The 16,991-nt window shown below is 42.0% G+C and overlaps 1 long non-coding RNA gene across 1 annotated transcript; it reads left to right on the plus strand.

Moving 5' to 3' along the window:
- The first annotated feature begins 528 nt into the window (after positions 1-528).
- Positions 529-12,659, plus strand: LOC123328233. Its single transcript, XR_006543045.2, has 4 exons — positions 529-806; positions 1,581-1,672; positions 10,985-11,103; positions 11,849-12,659. It is a non-coding gene; the product is annotated as an uncharacterized LOC123328233 (long non-coding RNA).
- Positions 12,660-16,991: the final 4,332 nt, after the last annotated feature.

Genomic DNA, 16,991 nt, shown 5'->3' on the forward strand with positions numbered 1-16,991 from the left:
AGGCTCCCTCTGGCTCATATTTAGTCCCAACGCCCAACTGAAATGCTTTTTCTGAGGGAGATGAGACTAGTGACTGCTTGCCTGTACATGAAGAGGCAAGCAGGCATCTCCAAATCGGGATGCCATACCCAGTACAACCGCAATGACTCAGATGACTTGGACTGGGGGAGAAACACTAGCTAAGATGCTATACACCAGCCAGCAACCCAGGATTCATATCAGTGACTGAGAGCTCTTCTGTGTCACATTGATTCAGGCAAGTTCACTCTGTTCTCCAGAAACAGTGAAATGACCTGATACGTTTTGTTCCATCAGCATTTAAGTTAGGTGTGTAGAGTTTTATAACTGAGATCTGGCCTCCAGCTTCCACAGCTGGCCATTCATAGCAAGAGAGGCATTAATTGAAAAACATAATCAATCAACGGCTTCCCTGGAGGCTCAGATGGTAAAGAATCCACCTGTGATGAAGGATACCTGGGTTTGATCCTTGGGTCAGGAAGTTCCCCTGGATAAGGGGTTGGCAACCCACTCTAGTATCCTTGCTGGAGAAATCCATGGACAGAGGAGCCTGGCAGGCTATAGTCCATGGGGTCGCAAAGCGTCGGACACGACTGAGTGACTGTGACCCACCATCAGTCAACAGGCATTTTCTAGGTCTCCTGTTTGACTGCCATTCCCAGCTCTGTGGTGGTGATTGTGAAAGACTCAAGAATTAATTACCAAACACCATTTCAGGTTCCAGGGATGCTGTACTCAAATGATCACCACCAGCAATGTCGAACTGCTGGTGGAGAAGAAGCCTCCAGGTCTGTTTGCATATTGATTTGCATGGGAAGGAAGGATGTTTGAGGAGATTTGCACAAAAAAGCCTAGAGTTAGAGGTGAGGGAAAAGCTGGTGGCAGGAGCCTGGGGCCTGAGGAGTAGGTAAGCCCTTTCTCACAAAAGGAACTGAATTTTATTTATTTATTTATTATTTAAAAAAAGAGGAACTGAATACAGAAACTGAAAGGGGAATTGAGAGAAACGGATGCTCTTGTAGAAGTGCTTCGAGGCCTCAGCGACAAAGTAAAAGTTGCTCAGTTGTGTCTGACTCTTTGTGGCCCCGTGGGCTGTAGTCCATGGAATTCTCCAGGCCAGAATACTGGAGTGGGTAGCCTTTCCCTTCTCCAGGGGATCTTCCCAACCCAGGGATTGAACCCAGGTCTCCTGCATTGCAGGGGATCCTTTACCAGCTGAGCTACAAGGGAAGCCCCTCGGTGACAAAGGACAGCACATGTTAGGGCAGAAACAGAATGAGGAGGGGGCTTCCCAGGTGGCCCCCGTGGTAAAGAACCCACCTGCCAAGGCAGGAGACATAAGAGATGCAGGTTCTATCCCTGGGTCTGGAAGAGTCCCTGGAGGAGGCAGGGCAACCCACTTCAGTATGCTTGCCTGAAGAATCTCATGGACAGAGGAGCCTAATGGCCTACAGTCCATGGAGTGGGCTATAGTCCACAGGGTCAAAAAGAGCTGGACACGACTGAAGTGACTGAGCACGGCACATAGCACAGAGTAAGGAGAGGCCTCTCCTTGTTTACAGGCGGGACACAAACACCACGGTTTGGGTGCCCACAGGCCCGCAGCCGGGAGAAGCTCGGGATTTATACCCTGGCGGTGGATCCGAATGCAGAGGTAGGTGGAGACATCGCCCAGGCCTGTGTGGACAAACAGAAGAGGTCCCTTGGCGGCTGAGAACAGACGAGAAGCACCAGGGGAATCCCAGAGATAACTGGGAGGGGCTTAGGGGCTTGGTGGGTGAGGGCCTCCGTGGTAAGTCGGCGCAATGAGCCAGTAAATACGCCTGTGCCTCAGCGTTACCTTATTTGTAGCCACATGTTGGAGGCTATTTTCCTGATCTGGTTTTTTGGAGCCTCTCCCACATGGATGAAGAGAGTGTTGGTGAGACAGTTCTTAAGGCAATTCAGAGAAGCAGGCTGGGTAGAAAGAGAGTCCCATTCAGTCCTGAAAAGTGCAGTGAATTATGTGAATGCCATTTTTTCCTCTCTCTCCCCTCATTAGAAGATTTTGGTCATGAAACAACTGCAGAGGGTTGTAAATAGGACCTCGGAGCACTGATAAATAGGAGTAGAAGGAAGCATTCTAATGGAGGTTAGGTAACATCACTGCTGTGCTGTGCTCAGTCATATCTGACTCTCTGCGACCCTGTAGACTGTAGCCCGCCAGGCTCCTGTGTCCATGGGATTCTCCAGGCAAGAGTACTGGTGTGGGTTGCCATTTCCTCCTCCAGGGGATCTTCCCGACCCAGGGATAGAACTCACGTCTTCTGCATAGGCAGGCAGATTCTTTACCACTTCCCCACTTGGGAAGCCCTAATGACATTGCTTAAGTGGAATATGGCTCCCACACGAAGCCCTGGATTTAACCAGAAGGGACTCTCCCCAGGACCACACACACTCTCTGTTTACCGCCTCTCTGCTGCTGGCTCAGGAAGACAAAGGGGAACTGGTTGATGGCTATATGAACAACACAAGTTACAAAGGAGAGGCTCAGTTAATACTGGTCACTCCTAACTATTTTAATTTTTTTTGATGTGCACCATTTTTAGTCTTTATTGAACTTGTTACAGAATTGCTTCTCTTTCATGTTTTGGTTTTTTGGCCGTGTGGCCTATGGAATCTTAGGTCCCCTCCCAGAGATCAAACCCAAACCTTCTGCATTGGAAGGTGAAGTCTTAACCGCTGGACCCCCAGTGACGTCCCTTGCTTGTAACTACAAACTCTGCCATGAAGCGAACTTCTCCCAAGCAGGATATCATCCAGCAAAGAAAGGTTTCACCTTCTTAATATGCAGGCTTGCGATCTCCACCCTTTTCTGTTATCTGATGTTGGATCCCAAGCCTCCTTGTTTTTATACAATGATCAGGAACCTGAAAAAAAGGTCAACAGCTAGTCCTCTCCTATTTTGCATCACTTTCTCAAGCTTGAGAATGCCTGGAGTGGTCTTCTGCTGGCAGGTTACTTGCTTAGGGAATATTCATCATAAGAAGATGAAAGCCAACGCGCAGAAGGGATTTTCAGAGTGTGTGTCATCTCCCTGCTTCCCTCTATTACCTCCAAAAATAACTTCATAGTTTCAAGAATATTTTACTAGTGATCTTTTAGGATGAAAAGTCAGCTGTGAAACTGGTGTAATTCATTCTTCTTGGAAATACGATTTGAAAAAAAATAATTGATGTCACTTACAGATAAGATTTCAGAGGAAATATTTTTTGTTTGACCCATTACTAAGAGTACCCATCAAAGTAAAATTATTTTACGTGTTCCACGTGTCAAAAACTGCCTGCCCAACTATCATGGTGGCCTTCTGGATAGAACAAGACAGCTCCATGCACTAAGCAAGGAAGGATAATTAAGATGGAAAGTAAAATGCACCCAGTTACAATAATGTCCTTTGAGGTTATACGGGGTGAAAAATATAACTAAATGCAACTTAATTGCTCAAAGGTCTAATATTTAAGACTCAGAGTCATGCGTTCCGCCTATTTTGATCCACAGATTTTACCCTCCGTCACCTTTGGGTGAAATCTATTTGTTGCATCATTTCATCAGAAAGCTCTTGAGTAGAAAGGGCTGTCTCCAGGGTATGTCTTATTTTTAATTCCACGTAGCTACTCTAGATGTTCTATTTCACTACCTGATCAAGTGTAGGCTTAGGTAACCAGACAGATATTTTCTGACATGTCTTGGCAATTGCCTGATGCCTCACCAAAAACTTAGCTATGAAGAAAAACCAAGTGTAACTTGATCTCCTTTGGGGCCAGACCCAGTATTGGGAATTGCCGTGGCGTAGCTCCTTGGCATTGAGAACTCTGAATAAGAGAGTGGGTGGAGCCTCAGTAGAAATGAAAAATGTCAGAGAACTTTACAAAGCTGTCATGGCACTGCTGTTTCTAATAGATTGTGAAGAACCCATTTTCTTTCTCTCTCTTTTTTTAAAAATTCAATTTGTTGAGAAAGTTAACTCTTTTTTTCTGTTTATTTCTCTCTCTCTCTTTTTTTTTTTTTTTTTGCTAAAAATGGTTCATTCAAATCTTGCAAAAATACTGGTTTCTCTGTGAAAGTACATTAGGTTCTAGGCTCGAATGATTTAAACAAATTTTTAGTCAATATAAATGTTTAAAGGGGCTTTAGCAAGACAGAAGAGACATAGGACAATTACACGGGCAGAACTTTCACAGGTTGGCTTTTCCTAATTACTTTTTATTGGCATATAGTTGATTTCCAATGTTATTTTCTGCTGTACAGCAAAGTGAATCAGTTATGTAGACACATATATCTACTCCTTTTTAGAGTCTCATCACACATAGGTTATAACAGAGTATTGAGTATTGATACTGATCTGACTTCAAAGGAGAGGGCCTAGTGTGTGTAGTTTAGATTAATTTTAATAGCTGTAGGAAGCCTCCACCACAAAGTGGAAGCAAAAAGAAAAGAAGAAAGGGGACTATTATGAGCACAGTGGTTCCCAGCCCCACCCCTCAGTTTATGCACTGCAGCTCTGGGTTAGTATCTAGTGTTAGTCACTCAGTCGTGTCTGACTCTTTGTGACCCCAAGGACTGCAGCCCACCAGGCTCCTCCTTCCCTGGGATTCTCCAGTCAAGAATACTAGGGTGGGAAGCCATTCCCTTTTCCAGGGGATCTTCCTGACCCTGGGACTGAACTTTGGTCTCCTGCATGGCAGGCAGATTCTTTACCATCTGAGCCACCAGGGAAGCTCAGTATCCCAGAATGTGACCACATTAGGAGACAGTATCTTCCCAGAAGAAATTAAGTTAAAATGAGGCTTTTGGGGTGGGGTAGGGGAGCTAATCTAATCCAGTACGACTGGTGTTCTTATAGTGCAAGTCGCTCAGTCGTGTCTGACTCTTTATGACCCCATGGACTATCCAGTCCATGGGATTCTCCAGGCCAGAATACTGGACTGGGTAGCCTTTCCCTTCTCCAGGGGATCTTCCCAACCCAGGGATCGAACCCAGGTCTTCCGCATTGCAGGCGGATTCTTTACCTGCTGAGCCACAAGGGAAGCCCAAGTGTCCTTGTAAGAGGAGGAAAGTCAGACACAAGACACTTAAAGACAGGGGATGAGAAAACAGAGAGAGAAGGCCATTGTTTACAAACTGAGGAGAGAGGCCTCAGAAGAAGGCAACCCTGCCAGCACCTTGATCTTGGACTTCTAGCCTCCAGAACTGAGAATATACGGTTCTGTTGTTTTAGCCATTCCATTTGCCGTAATTAGTTACAGCGGATTTAGCAAACTAATGCAGAGACCAGAGACTAAAGACATTTAGAGGCAGAAAAACTGTGACTCAAACTGTCATGAGGGTCATGCGGAGGGTGGAAAGTTAAGATAAAGATGAGAAGGGCAATGTTTGCACACTCAAGACTCTTCTATTGAATTTTGCATGATCATAGTCCACATACTGAGCCTCAATTTATCCATCTCTAAAACAGACTGCCAGGTCCTTGGGGTCACCAGTGGGACTTTGCTACCTTTTAAAAATATGACTCTAGCCCACAGAAAAAAATTCTAATAAGTAATTAGTGATTCCAGAAAAAGAAAGCAAAGGAGTTCTGCTTCCTGAAGGAGCTTACAGATATTTAGAGGGAGGTTCATGGAATACACACAGAAATACAACCAGGGGGTGAGTAAATATTTGAGTGAATATTTGAATATTTGAGTGGATATTCAAAAGAATGAGGGCTGTAAAACTTGTAGAAGGCGAGACCCCTGAACCTGGGGTGGTCATGGAAGAAGGTGAAATCAATTTACTCTTTGAAAGTTGAGTGAAGACTGGAAATGCATAAAAGACAGATACAGGTCAGGAAGATCCCCTGGAGAAGGAAATGGCAACCCACTCCAGTATTCTTGCATGGAGAATCCCATGGACAGAGGAGCCGGATGGGCTACAGTTCATGGGGTCACAACAGTCAGACACGATTGAGTGACTAAATCACCACCACCACCACCACATCTCAGATAAGAGCAAAGAGGTAGAAAATGCAGTATCTGTATTAGGGACAAGAAGAGTAACAGTTTGCAAAATTGGAGCCCTTTGCACATTGGAGAAAACACCTTTGGTTGTTCCTGTTGTAGGTTAATTCTTTAGAGCCATGAACTTTAAAAATATTAATGTAATTTGACTAGCTGCTGGAGGCAGAAGGAATTTGTCTTGACTATGAAAATCAATCAGGGTTACTACAAATTCTATCACAATGGGTGAATGCTTCACCCAACAGAAGAAGTTCTTTCTACTCTTCCTGACCTAAAGAAACCTCACTGTTCTCTTCCTCCCTCATTGACACTTGGCGTTATTTGGACAAGGAGTCCACTGCAGGCAATTTTACTTCCCCTTAGAAGAAAATATCTGGCAAAGTGGACAGAATAAACAGTGCTGCAAAAGGAATGCTTTCAGAGCTTCAAAATACCAAATCCATTCTAAGTAGTATTCTAATACCACATCCTTTTAATCTTTTCATCAGAATAAAACTCCAATGGATTGCCATTTGGTATTGCCCTTGACCTATGTAATCCATTCTATGACAGAATGATCAGGGTTTGTTTCCAAAGCAAACCCTTCAACATCACAGTAATACAAGTCTATGCCCCAACCATTAATGCCGAAGAAGCTGAAGTTAAACGGTTCTGTGAATACCTACAAGAACGTCTAGAACTAACGCCAACAGAAAGATGTCCTTTTCGTTATAGGGGATTAGAATACAAAAGTAGGAAATCAGGAGTGAAAGTGGAAGTGTTAGTTGCTCAGTCATGTCCAACTTTTCACAAGTCCATGGACTGTTACCCTCCAGGTGCCCCCGTCCATGGAATTCTTCAGGCAAGAATACTGAAGTGGGTTGCCATGCCCTTCTCTAGGGAGTCTTCCCAACTCAAGGGTTGAACCTGCATCTCCTGCACTGCAGGCAGATTCTTTAACTTCTGAGCCATCAGGGAAGCCCATTAAAACCATGGAGGGCTCCAAAACCCTGGCAAGCGGTAAACATTTTACTCTAATTGAAGTAAGAACTGATGGAAATGTTTGAATTTTGAAGACAATGAAAGAGAGCAAGTCATAGTTTTATTGAGGATGGTGTTTCATGGAGAAGCTCTGCTAATCATTAGCATGTTAACTGATTAGGGGTAGGAAGGGATAGTGAGAATTAAAGTCTAATTATTAACATTTTGCTCCATATTAGTCATTGGACTAGAGCTTCATGAGAGTGGCTTTTGAAGGAAGCTTTGTTGGAAAAAGCATTCAGATCATAGAGGGAAGTGAGAACTGGGGAAAAGGCAGGGAAAGAGACAGCTTCATGACCTAGACCTTGGCTTTATTCTTATGGGGAGTAGGAGGCCAGGGTTGTCCTTGGAGTAAGAATCTGATAAGACATGAATTACATTTGTTGAAAATTATTTTAGCAGATATCTTCAGAATGTGTCTCAAAGGAACAAGTAAGTTAGACTATACTAGTGTCTAGTACAGATATTTTATGTATTCATGTAATATCCAACTTTATCTTAATTTTTTTATATTCCTAGGCTATTCCATTCATCTGTGTTTTTTTCAGATTGTTGCAAATCTCCAAAAAATGTTCTAATATATTTATTGAAAAAAATCCACATGTAAGTGGAGTTTTGAACCCATGCAGTTCAAACTCTTGCTGTCCAAGCATCAGCAGTATATTTCCCAACCTTTCATATCCAGACAAGCATCACAAAGATTCCTCTTCTCTCTAAAGGTTTGTTTCCAGTATCAGTCTACGGGATGAAAAGAGGAAGGGGATCAAATCAGGTACAGAAGACCTGGGTGGGTCATGTTCTGAGCTTTGTAATTTTGTAGCTTAGCAAAGCTACACACCTTCCACCTCTGTACAAATGAGGCTCTACTCATGAGGCTTACAAGAAAGCTTCCATTCTGGTCTCAGTATTGATACTAAATGATAGATATTATTGCTGTTATTGCTTTTGTTGTTATTATTACATCACTACTCTGCCATGAGCATGGGCATGTGATATTTCTTACCTTTTTCCTGGGCTAAGATGGAAAGAGGTAGAGTCTCAGGCTTGTCTTTTGGTTTGGCCTGTTGTAACTTTAAGTCTCTTTGTCTTTATGGGAGACTGAGAAAGGCACAGTTTTATTTTGGTGAAAATGCTTTAAATGCAACAGTATTTTGATAAGAGCATTTTATTGGGAGCACAATGATTGGTGGTGGACCAAGCCCACCATCAACACTACAGTTGGTTGTCCTTTAATTCACAGAACCTGAACTTCATAATAATCAATCATGTCAGACTGGGAAAAAAAAAAAAACATATTCAGGCTTCCCTTGTGTTTTATGGATTGGGACTGAAATCAGGGAGCTTCCTCGTCAGGGAAACCCACATGAGTTCTTAGGTTCTTTTTCTTAATGCAATAGTTCAACTTTCCAGTTTCATCTTCAAGCCACAGGTCACCCGCAGACATCAGCTCTCCTTTGAGATAATGCATCTACAAGCTGATATTTTTGGCAGAAAACTGCATTCTGGGTCGTAGGTCTGGTATCTGTAGGAATCCTATTGCAGCTCTAGTCCGCTGACCTCACCTCTCCTCCGCGACCAAATCTACGTCCACAGATGAGTTGAGGGTGGCTTGGAGAGAAATTATGGATGACCTTCCAGTTTCCTCTGGGACTGTGTGACCTCTGACAAATCCCAGAAATTCTTTCTGCCTTGGAGACAAGTTCCTCCCCAGTACTTCCCTCTGACAGGTGCTGTCAGAATCAGAAAGCCCTGGAAGATTCTCAAAACACTGCCTCAAAGTCATAATTATAATTAATAATAGTAATTAACTTTCATTACAGATGAGTCATCTATACATTAGAAATTCAGGAATAATTTGTTTCGAAGTTCTGCCTTAACATTTCCTTACTCAGTCTCATTCATCATAAAAGGTCAAGTTGCATCTTATTTTTTATTATTTTTAAATTTTTTCAGCTTTTTCAAACTGACAAACAAATTTATATCTATTTAATGTGGACAATGTCATGTTTTGCTATATGTAGATATTGTGATATGTAGACATTGCAATCAAGCTAACTAACATATCCATCACCTCACATAGTTACCATTTGTGTGTGTGTCGGGGGGGGGTGAGAACATTTATGATCGCTCAGCAAATTTCAGGGGCTCCCCAGGTGTCAGTAGTGGTAAAGAACCCACCTGCCAATGCAGGAGATGTAAGAGATATGGGTTCAGTCCCTCAGTCGGGAAGATCCCCCAGAGAAGGAAATGGCAACCCATTCAAGAATATAATAGAGTATTGTTAATGACAGTCAACATCACAGTAATACAAGTCTATGCCCCAACCATTAATGCCGAAGAAGCTGAAGTTAAACGGTTCTGTGAATACCTACAAGAACGTCTAGAACTAACACCAACAGAAAGATGCCCTTTTTGTTACAGGGGATTAGAATACAAAAGTAGGAAATCAAGAGTGAAAGTGGAAGTGTTAGTTGCTCAGTCATGTCCAACTTTTCACAAGTCCATGGACTGTTACCCGCCAGGTGCCCTGTCCATGGAATTCTTCAGGCAAGAATACTGAAGTAGGTTGCCATGCCATTCTCTAGGGAATCTTCCCAACTCAAGGGTTGAACCTGCATCTTAGGTCTCCAGAACTTACTGATTTTGCATAACTACAACTTTTTGTTGCATTTTTTTTGCCCCAAATCTCCCTATTTCCCGCACTCTCCAGGCCCTGGCAGCCACTATCCTAGGCTGCATTTAAAAAAAAAATTCTTAGCTTTTGAAGGGCATAGAAATAACTTTTCCTATCTTATGTTTAATGCATTTGAATCACTGATATTGGAAAAATGATTTTTTCCCTTAAACTATGAAAAAAAGGGGTAAATATTTTCTAATCTATAATTCTGTATCTATAATTCTGTCAATACAGATATTTTTGTTTTAAATTCTTTCAATGTTCAACAGAGCAATTTCTCTCTGTGAAATGTTTCCTTCTTCCCTAATAACAAAAGGATGGGAAGTTCAAACATTTGACTTTTTCTTTGAAGCAATCGCCCTACGCAGGTAAAAGTTATTTCATCAACTACAACTCTAAGTAGTTTTATTTCGTCCTGATAAAGTTTTAGGTCTGTGCTCATGACCAAGATACACAACTGTCATAACCATCTTTTCAGCAGATAGAGTAGAAGTTAGTTTATCAAACAAAACAAACTGGTCTTTCCCTCCCCACCATGGTGTGTTGCTCAGTAATTTCACATTCTTTAGTGCCAAGTGCTCTTGCCTGGAAAATCTCATGGACGCAGGAGCCTGGTGGGCTGCAGTCCATGGGGTCATGAAGAGTCAGACACGACTGAGCGACTTCACTTTCACGTTTCACTTTCATGCATTGGAGAAGAAAATGGCAATCCACTCCAGTGTTCTTGCCTGGAAAATCCCATGGCGGAGGAGCCTGGTAGGCTGCAGTCCATGGGGTCGCTAGGAGTCTGACAAAACTGAGCGACTTCACTTTCACATTACACTTTCATGCATTGGAGAAGGAAATGGCAACCCACTCCAGTGTTCTTGCCTGGAGAATCCCAGGGACTGGGGAGCCTGGTGGGCTGCTGTCTATGGGATCACACAGAGTCGGACACGACTGAAGTGACTTAGCAGCAGCAGCAACAGCAGCTAACACATTATGTCTGTTGAGATACTGCTGTGGTTATTTATTTTTCAAATTTAATAAGGAGGAGGGGACTGACCTTTCCTATTAGAACAGAAAAGAAAATTAGACCCAACAGTGATACATTATCAATTTTTACAAGTATGAAAATATTCCGAAAAGTAAGCAGTTCTTTAGGCACTCAGGTGACCGTCCAAGCTGGTCAGTGAAGTTATAAAACCCAAACCCTTTTAAGTTTGTTCTGAGTTAACTTTTTATTTACTTGCAGGGTTTCATTTACTTTGGAAGCTTGATAACCATGCACAATTATGTCAGCTTTCTTCCTCATCAAATTCCACTACATTTCCCAAGCCAAAAGGAACATATGATCATTTTCTATTGATGCAGGTAAAAAAAAAAAAAAAAAAAAAAGAGTATGGGGACTTTGAAAACAAGTTTAGCTGAGAAGCATGCCATGGTAAATTTGCTTTATGAAACTGAGCCAAATAACTTTATCTTCCTGTATTTCCATTTCTCCTACCGTCAAAGGCAACATCAACAGATTCTCTTTCCCGACAGTGTGATAGCCATGAAAATGCATGATTAAAGATAAAGAAGACTACATCTACCTACACACACCAACCACCTCCTTCCCTCAAACTCTGTCGACAGTGCTGGAGGAATCTTCAGTCTTTCCTTTTCCTCTAATCTCAATCTTGAATTTGGTGTATGTAGATACACTCTCATAGCCAGGGGCACAATTCTGATGTCTACAGAGCAGTCAGGGGCAACAGATTTTGAAGAATCAGAAGCGCAAGATGATTGAGAATGGAAGAAAAATATTTCTAGACTTTGTACAGACATTGAAAATTCCGTGGCAAAGAAATAAACAAGGAGGAACCTACATACATCTCTCCTCTGAGAGCTTAAGAAATAGAGTAATTCTTTATATCAATCCTCAAACATGCTTTCTCATTTTCATCTCTGTAACTGTCTTAGCTTGAATTATAGCTTTGTTTTGTTGTATTTTAAAGGGGCCATTTGTTGGGAAAGGGAATGGTTACTGACTCCCAGAGTTTTAACAAATGTAACACAGGAAGAAATCTGACAAGGGAAACACAATGACTGAATTTTCTGTTTTCTCCTATCACAGTGTTGTGGTTCCATGATGAGAAGACACAACCCTGTCTTTTTAAGGAGCTTCAGCAGAAAATAAGCTGCTCATGAAAAGGGCTTGGAAAAAAATAATTAGTTTGGAAAAAGAAGATTGGCAGAGAGATAAGTGTGAGATACTGTCTATAATGTTAAAGTTGAAGCCTGTGAAATGAAAATAGGTATGTACTGAAGTCAGACATTCACTATGAAGATTTGGACTTTTCAAGGCCCAGATGTTAGATTTCAGTAATGGTGCTATTTACCAAAGATGCAATTCAAGTTAGAGGGAGCCCTGGGAGACCCAGTTGTTTGTTTTTTTTCTTTCTGGTTTCGGTGAAAGAAACCATCATCAAAACAAAAAGGTAACCTATGGAATAGGAGAAGATATTTGCGAATATATCCCTGATACGGGTTAATATCAAGAATAAATAAAGAATGCACACAATTCAATAACAACAAAAAAAGTAAGCAACTGGATCAAAAATTGGCAGAATCTGAATAGCTATTTTTCCAAAGAAGACATACAAATGGCCAACAGGCACATGAAAAGATGTTCAACATCACTAATTATTAGGGAAATGTAGATCAAAACTACAATGAGATATCACCTCACACTTGTTAAAATGGCTATGATCGAAAAGACAAGAAATAGTAAGTATTAGAGAGGAAGTGGAGAAAAGGAACCCCTAAAACACTATTGGTGAAACTGTAAATTGGTACAGCTGTTATGGAAAACAGTACGGAGATGAGTCAGAAAATTTAGAAATACGATGCTGCTCAGTCACTTCAGTCGTGTCCAACTCTGTGCGACCCCATAGAGGGCAGCCTACCAGGCTCCCCAGTCCCTGGGATTCTCCAGGCAAGAATTGCTATTTCCTTCTCCAATGCATGAAAGTGAAAAGTGAAAGTAAAGTCGCTCAGTCGTGTCCGACTCTTCGCAACCCCATGGACTGCAGCCCACCAGGCTTCTCCGTCCATGGGATTTTCCAGGCAAGAGTACTGGAGTGGGGTGCCATTGCCTTCTCTGAGAAATAAGATATGACCCTGCAATTCTCTTTCGGGTATTTGTCCAAAGAACTTGAAAACACTAATTTGAAAAGACATGTGCAGCCCTATGTTCGTTGTAATATCATTAAAAAGAGCCAAGATATAGAAACAACCTAAACATTCATCAGTGGATAAAGAAGATGTGGTCTATATGCCAGGGAATATTATTCAACCATAAAAATGATGAAATCCTGCCATTTGCAACAACATGAATGGATATTGAAGGTATAATGTTTAGTGAAATAAGTCAGACAAAGACAAATACCATTATGATTTCACTCATGTGTGAAACATAAGAAGAATTAATATAAAACAAAAGCAAATTCATAGATATAGAGAAAAGATTAGTGGTTACCACAAGGGGAGGGTTGAGGGGTGAACTAAATGGGTGAAGGGAGTCAACGTTATTGTGTGGATGGTAACTAGACTTGTGGGAATGGTTACTTTGTTGTATATACAGATGCTGAATTATAATGCTGTACACCTGAAACTTTTAAATAGAAAAAATATTGTATAGCCAAATAAACAAACAAACCTGAGTCCAAATCAGTCCAGATCTGTTATTATTACTTCTAATTTATTTCTATCATTGAAATGTTTTCTAGGCATTATTAGCAGCAGAGTGAATCAAGGTAATATTTTGAGGATTACACTTTCAAGCTTTTAATTTCTAGATAAATATATTATCTTGTATTAACAAAAATGGTCTCCATAGTCAATAATACTAAGAGTTCTGAAGTTTTTCCTCATTTTTATCTTCCCCTCCAACTTCTTCCTCTTCCCATCACCACCTTGTTAGCAGGTCGCTAAATAATGTCAGATTCAAGCAAAGATTTTCTTGCATGAATGAGTAGAAGGCTAGGTTCTCTTTGGGAAGCCATTTATACATTTTATTTTAATGTTCTGTTTTGATTGTGCATTTGTGTTTACGTTCTAGATTTCAGAATTATAGCTGCTTTCCAAGTGAAGTTTTTCTCATTGCGAAAACAGCCTGATGTCCTTTTTAAAGAATTTTAGTAAACAGAGCTCTGTCCCCTGCTACCAGGAGTAAACAATTTTCCATCTCCTTCTTAGTCATTTCATTTGTTAGTCATTGAAAATTACCATATGTTGGAGGTGGACACCAAGAAACAATATCCTCATGTTAGGCCATATGATTCACCTTTTACTTCAGGGATGTTTTTTTGTTTTCACTTAAAAATTTTTTTTTATTATTTATTTTTGTGCTGCGTCTTTGTTGCTGTGCAGGCTTTTCTCTAGTTGCAGAAAGTGGGGGCTCCTCTCCAGTTGTGATGCTCAGGCTTCTCATTGCAGTGGATTTTCTTGTTGAGGAGCACAGGCTCTAGGCATGTATAGGCATCAGTAGTTGCGGCTCCCAGGCTCTGCTGCACAGGCTCAGCTGTTGTGGTTCTCAGGTTCACATGCTCTGTGGCATGTGGGATCTTCCTGGACCAAGGATTGAACCCACGTCTCCTGCATTGGCAGGCAGATTCTTTACCACTGAGTCAGCAGGGAAGCCCTGTTTTCACTTTTGATCTTGGGTAAAGCATTTGAGAAATTTTTGATGTGAGGATACATTTTATTGTGGTTAAGACTTATTCTTTCTGGGGATGGTAGAGCCCATAAAGATTCACCGGAATGTTTCAGTCAAACAGCAGTAACATGCGTTCCAAGTTTCAAGCCACCAAGGCGTCTGCAGTCTGGAGCTGTCCTGCCTATTTACTGAGAGACAACTGTCAGTGGGAAGAGAACTGTTCCAACTCTGAATTCTATTAGAACAGGATCTTGTCTCTGACGATGGCTCCTCGGCCTTCCCAGGGAAATCTCCAACAGCAGGCTGGGTACATTCCAGTACGGGATTTGGAAATTAGCAAGGAGAGTATAGCCTCTCAGCCCTCAGTGAAGTATAAATAATCTAGAGAGGAGCAGAAGAAAACAGTAACAGTCCCTGTCTAGTCTTTGTCATGAGCTTTGTACATGGCCAGCTTTCTAACAGGTCCTCCGAGTTACTGGCCTTAATACGATTCTCCATTATGATTAAACCAGACACCAGTGAAAAATGGAAGGTGTCCCTAGGGAGAGACCTGTTTCTCTCCACTCTGCTTCCTAGTCTCTCTCTTCATGGGACTCTAAGGAGGTGAGTGTGCTGAAGAAACAGATGAAAGAATCTGAATCGACCGTCTTCCCCGAGATCCCAAACATGTCAGGCATACTTCCCTTTCTCTCAGAGGAAAGGCCCTCATACCAAAACTGGACATTCCTCTGTGGCCTTTGGTAACAAGGGGCGGAAGCCTAACTCAGTCTGGCTTAATAAGAGAAAAAGAATTTCCTAGATGTCTAGACATGACTGAACTCTGGATTTGAAGGCTGTCCTCACCAGCGCACCACCCTGGTCTACGTGTACGGTCACAGACAGGTCCCCAGCAAGCCTGAGTCTACACAGACCTCTGAACTCGTGATCTCAGAGAAAGAGATACCATCTCATTCAAGAGCTCCGGAAGGCTCAAGGGAGGGCTCAGATGAGCTTGGATTGGATCACACACCCATCCATCTTTGTGGCTGGCAAGATTGATTGCTTCTGTGTGGTCAGAACTGAGTCAAGTGTCCAGTTCTAAGGCTAGTGGGTAGTTAGGCAAAGATAGAGACTTGGGGCTCCCCTAAATGACTTGGACTGAAAAGTACCATTAAAGATCAGGGTGGGGGGGTCGGCAATTTCCTATGGGGGTATTAGAGATACAGACAAATGGGCATTCACTGTACATGGGAAGACTCTCATAGGGACTTCATTGAAGGAGACATTAGCTTCTCTAAAACGAAGAAGTTGACAGTCCTGAATGTGGCTGGCATGAGTCATAATGTGAATTGGAAAGAGGAGCTATGGATTGGATTTTGAACACACTCAATTTCGAGTAATTTCATCATACTTTTCCAGTTGGTCTGGTCCTGGATAAGATTGTGAACTCAGGTACATTGCATTTGGGGGCTCTATCTCTTTTTTCTGTGGTCCTGTTTTCTTTCCCTTTCTACCCACTGTCCACCAAAACGCATATGCATCCCTAGCCGTCTGGCCCTGATGTCCTGCGCCTGAGTAATGACATGAAGCGTCTTCCCCTCTCTCCTTTCCAAAATGGTCTACACTATGCTTTAAACTCTAAAGACCTTCAGGAGAACTGATGACTAATATGAGCTAATCTGAGCATTATTTGTTAACAGACAAGACACTAATGATGTTTCAAAAAAGATATCCCTTAATCTTGTGGCTTTCAGACTTTGAGGTTTTATAGACTGGCAAGTGAAAGAGCAGACGCTTGAGAGAGGAGAGGGGAGTGGAAGGTGTGAGTGATGAAGGAAGTGGAGGGGAGAAGGGGAGAGAAGAGAAAAGAGAAGAGAACAAATAAAGGCTGGTTTAGGGTTTTTAAACATTTTATTTTGATCGGTTAAGAACCTTTCAAAATACCAGTATCACCAAACTTTTACAAAAAGGATATTTTAAGATAAAATATTGGAAAGGTTTTAGTTTCATATTCAAAGAAAATTCTTTAAATTTTAAAAATTACACTTTTTTATTGAAAACTCATTCTAATGGCCTGAATTAATCAGAGCTCATTTAATACTTCATCCCAAAACAGCCATTTCTAAAGATTAATATTTGAGGATCTCAGCTTCCCAGGTGACTCAGTGGTAAAGAACACACCCTGCCAATGCATGGGACTCAGAGGACACCAGTTCGATCCCCTGATTGGGAAGATTCCCCTGGAGAACAAAATGGCAACCCACTCCAGTATCGTCGCCTGAAAAATCCCATGGACAGAGGAGCCTGGGAAGCTGTAGTCCATGGAGTTGCAAAAAGTCCAACGTGACTGAGCATGCATGTGTTACCCCCAAAGACTTTAATGGTGTGAATCTGGGGGCAGTAGTTCATCAGTGGGAGAGTTTTAGGGCCAGGCTTACCTTCATACCACAAAGATAAATCATGTACTTTGGACTTTCCTGGTAGCTCTTTCTTCCTGGTAGCACTATCTTCCCTGGTAGCTCCGGAATCTGCCTGCAGTGCAGGAGACCCAGGTTCGATCCCTGGGTGGGGAAGATCCCCT

This window comes from Bubalus bubalis, chromosome 2 (genome assembly GCF_019923935.1).
Source record: "Bubalus bubalis isolate 160015118507 breed Murrah chromosome 2, NDDB_SH_1, whole genome shotgun sequence".
Lineage (NCBI taxonomy): Eukaryota > Metazoa > Chordata > Mammalia > Artiodactyla > Bovidae > Bubalus > Bubalus bubalis.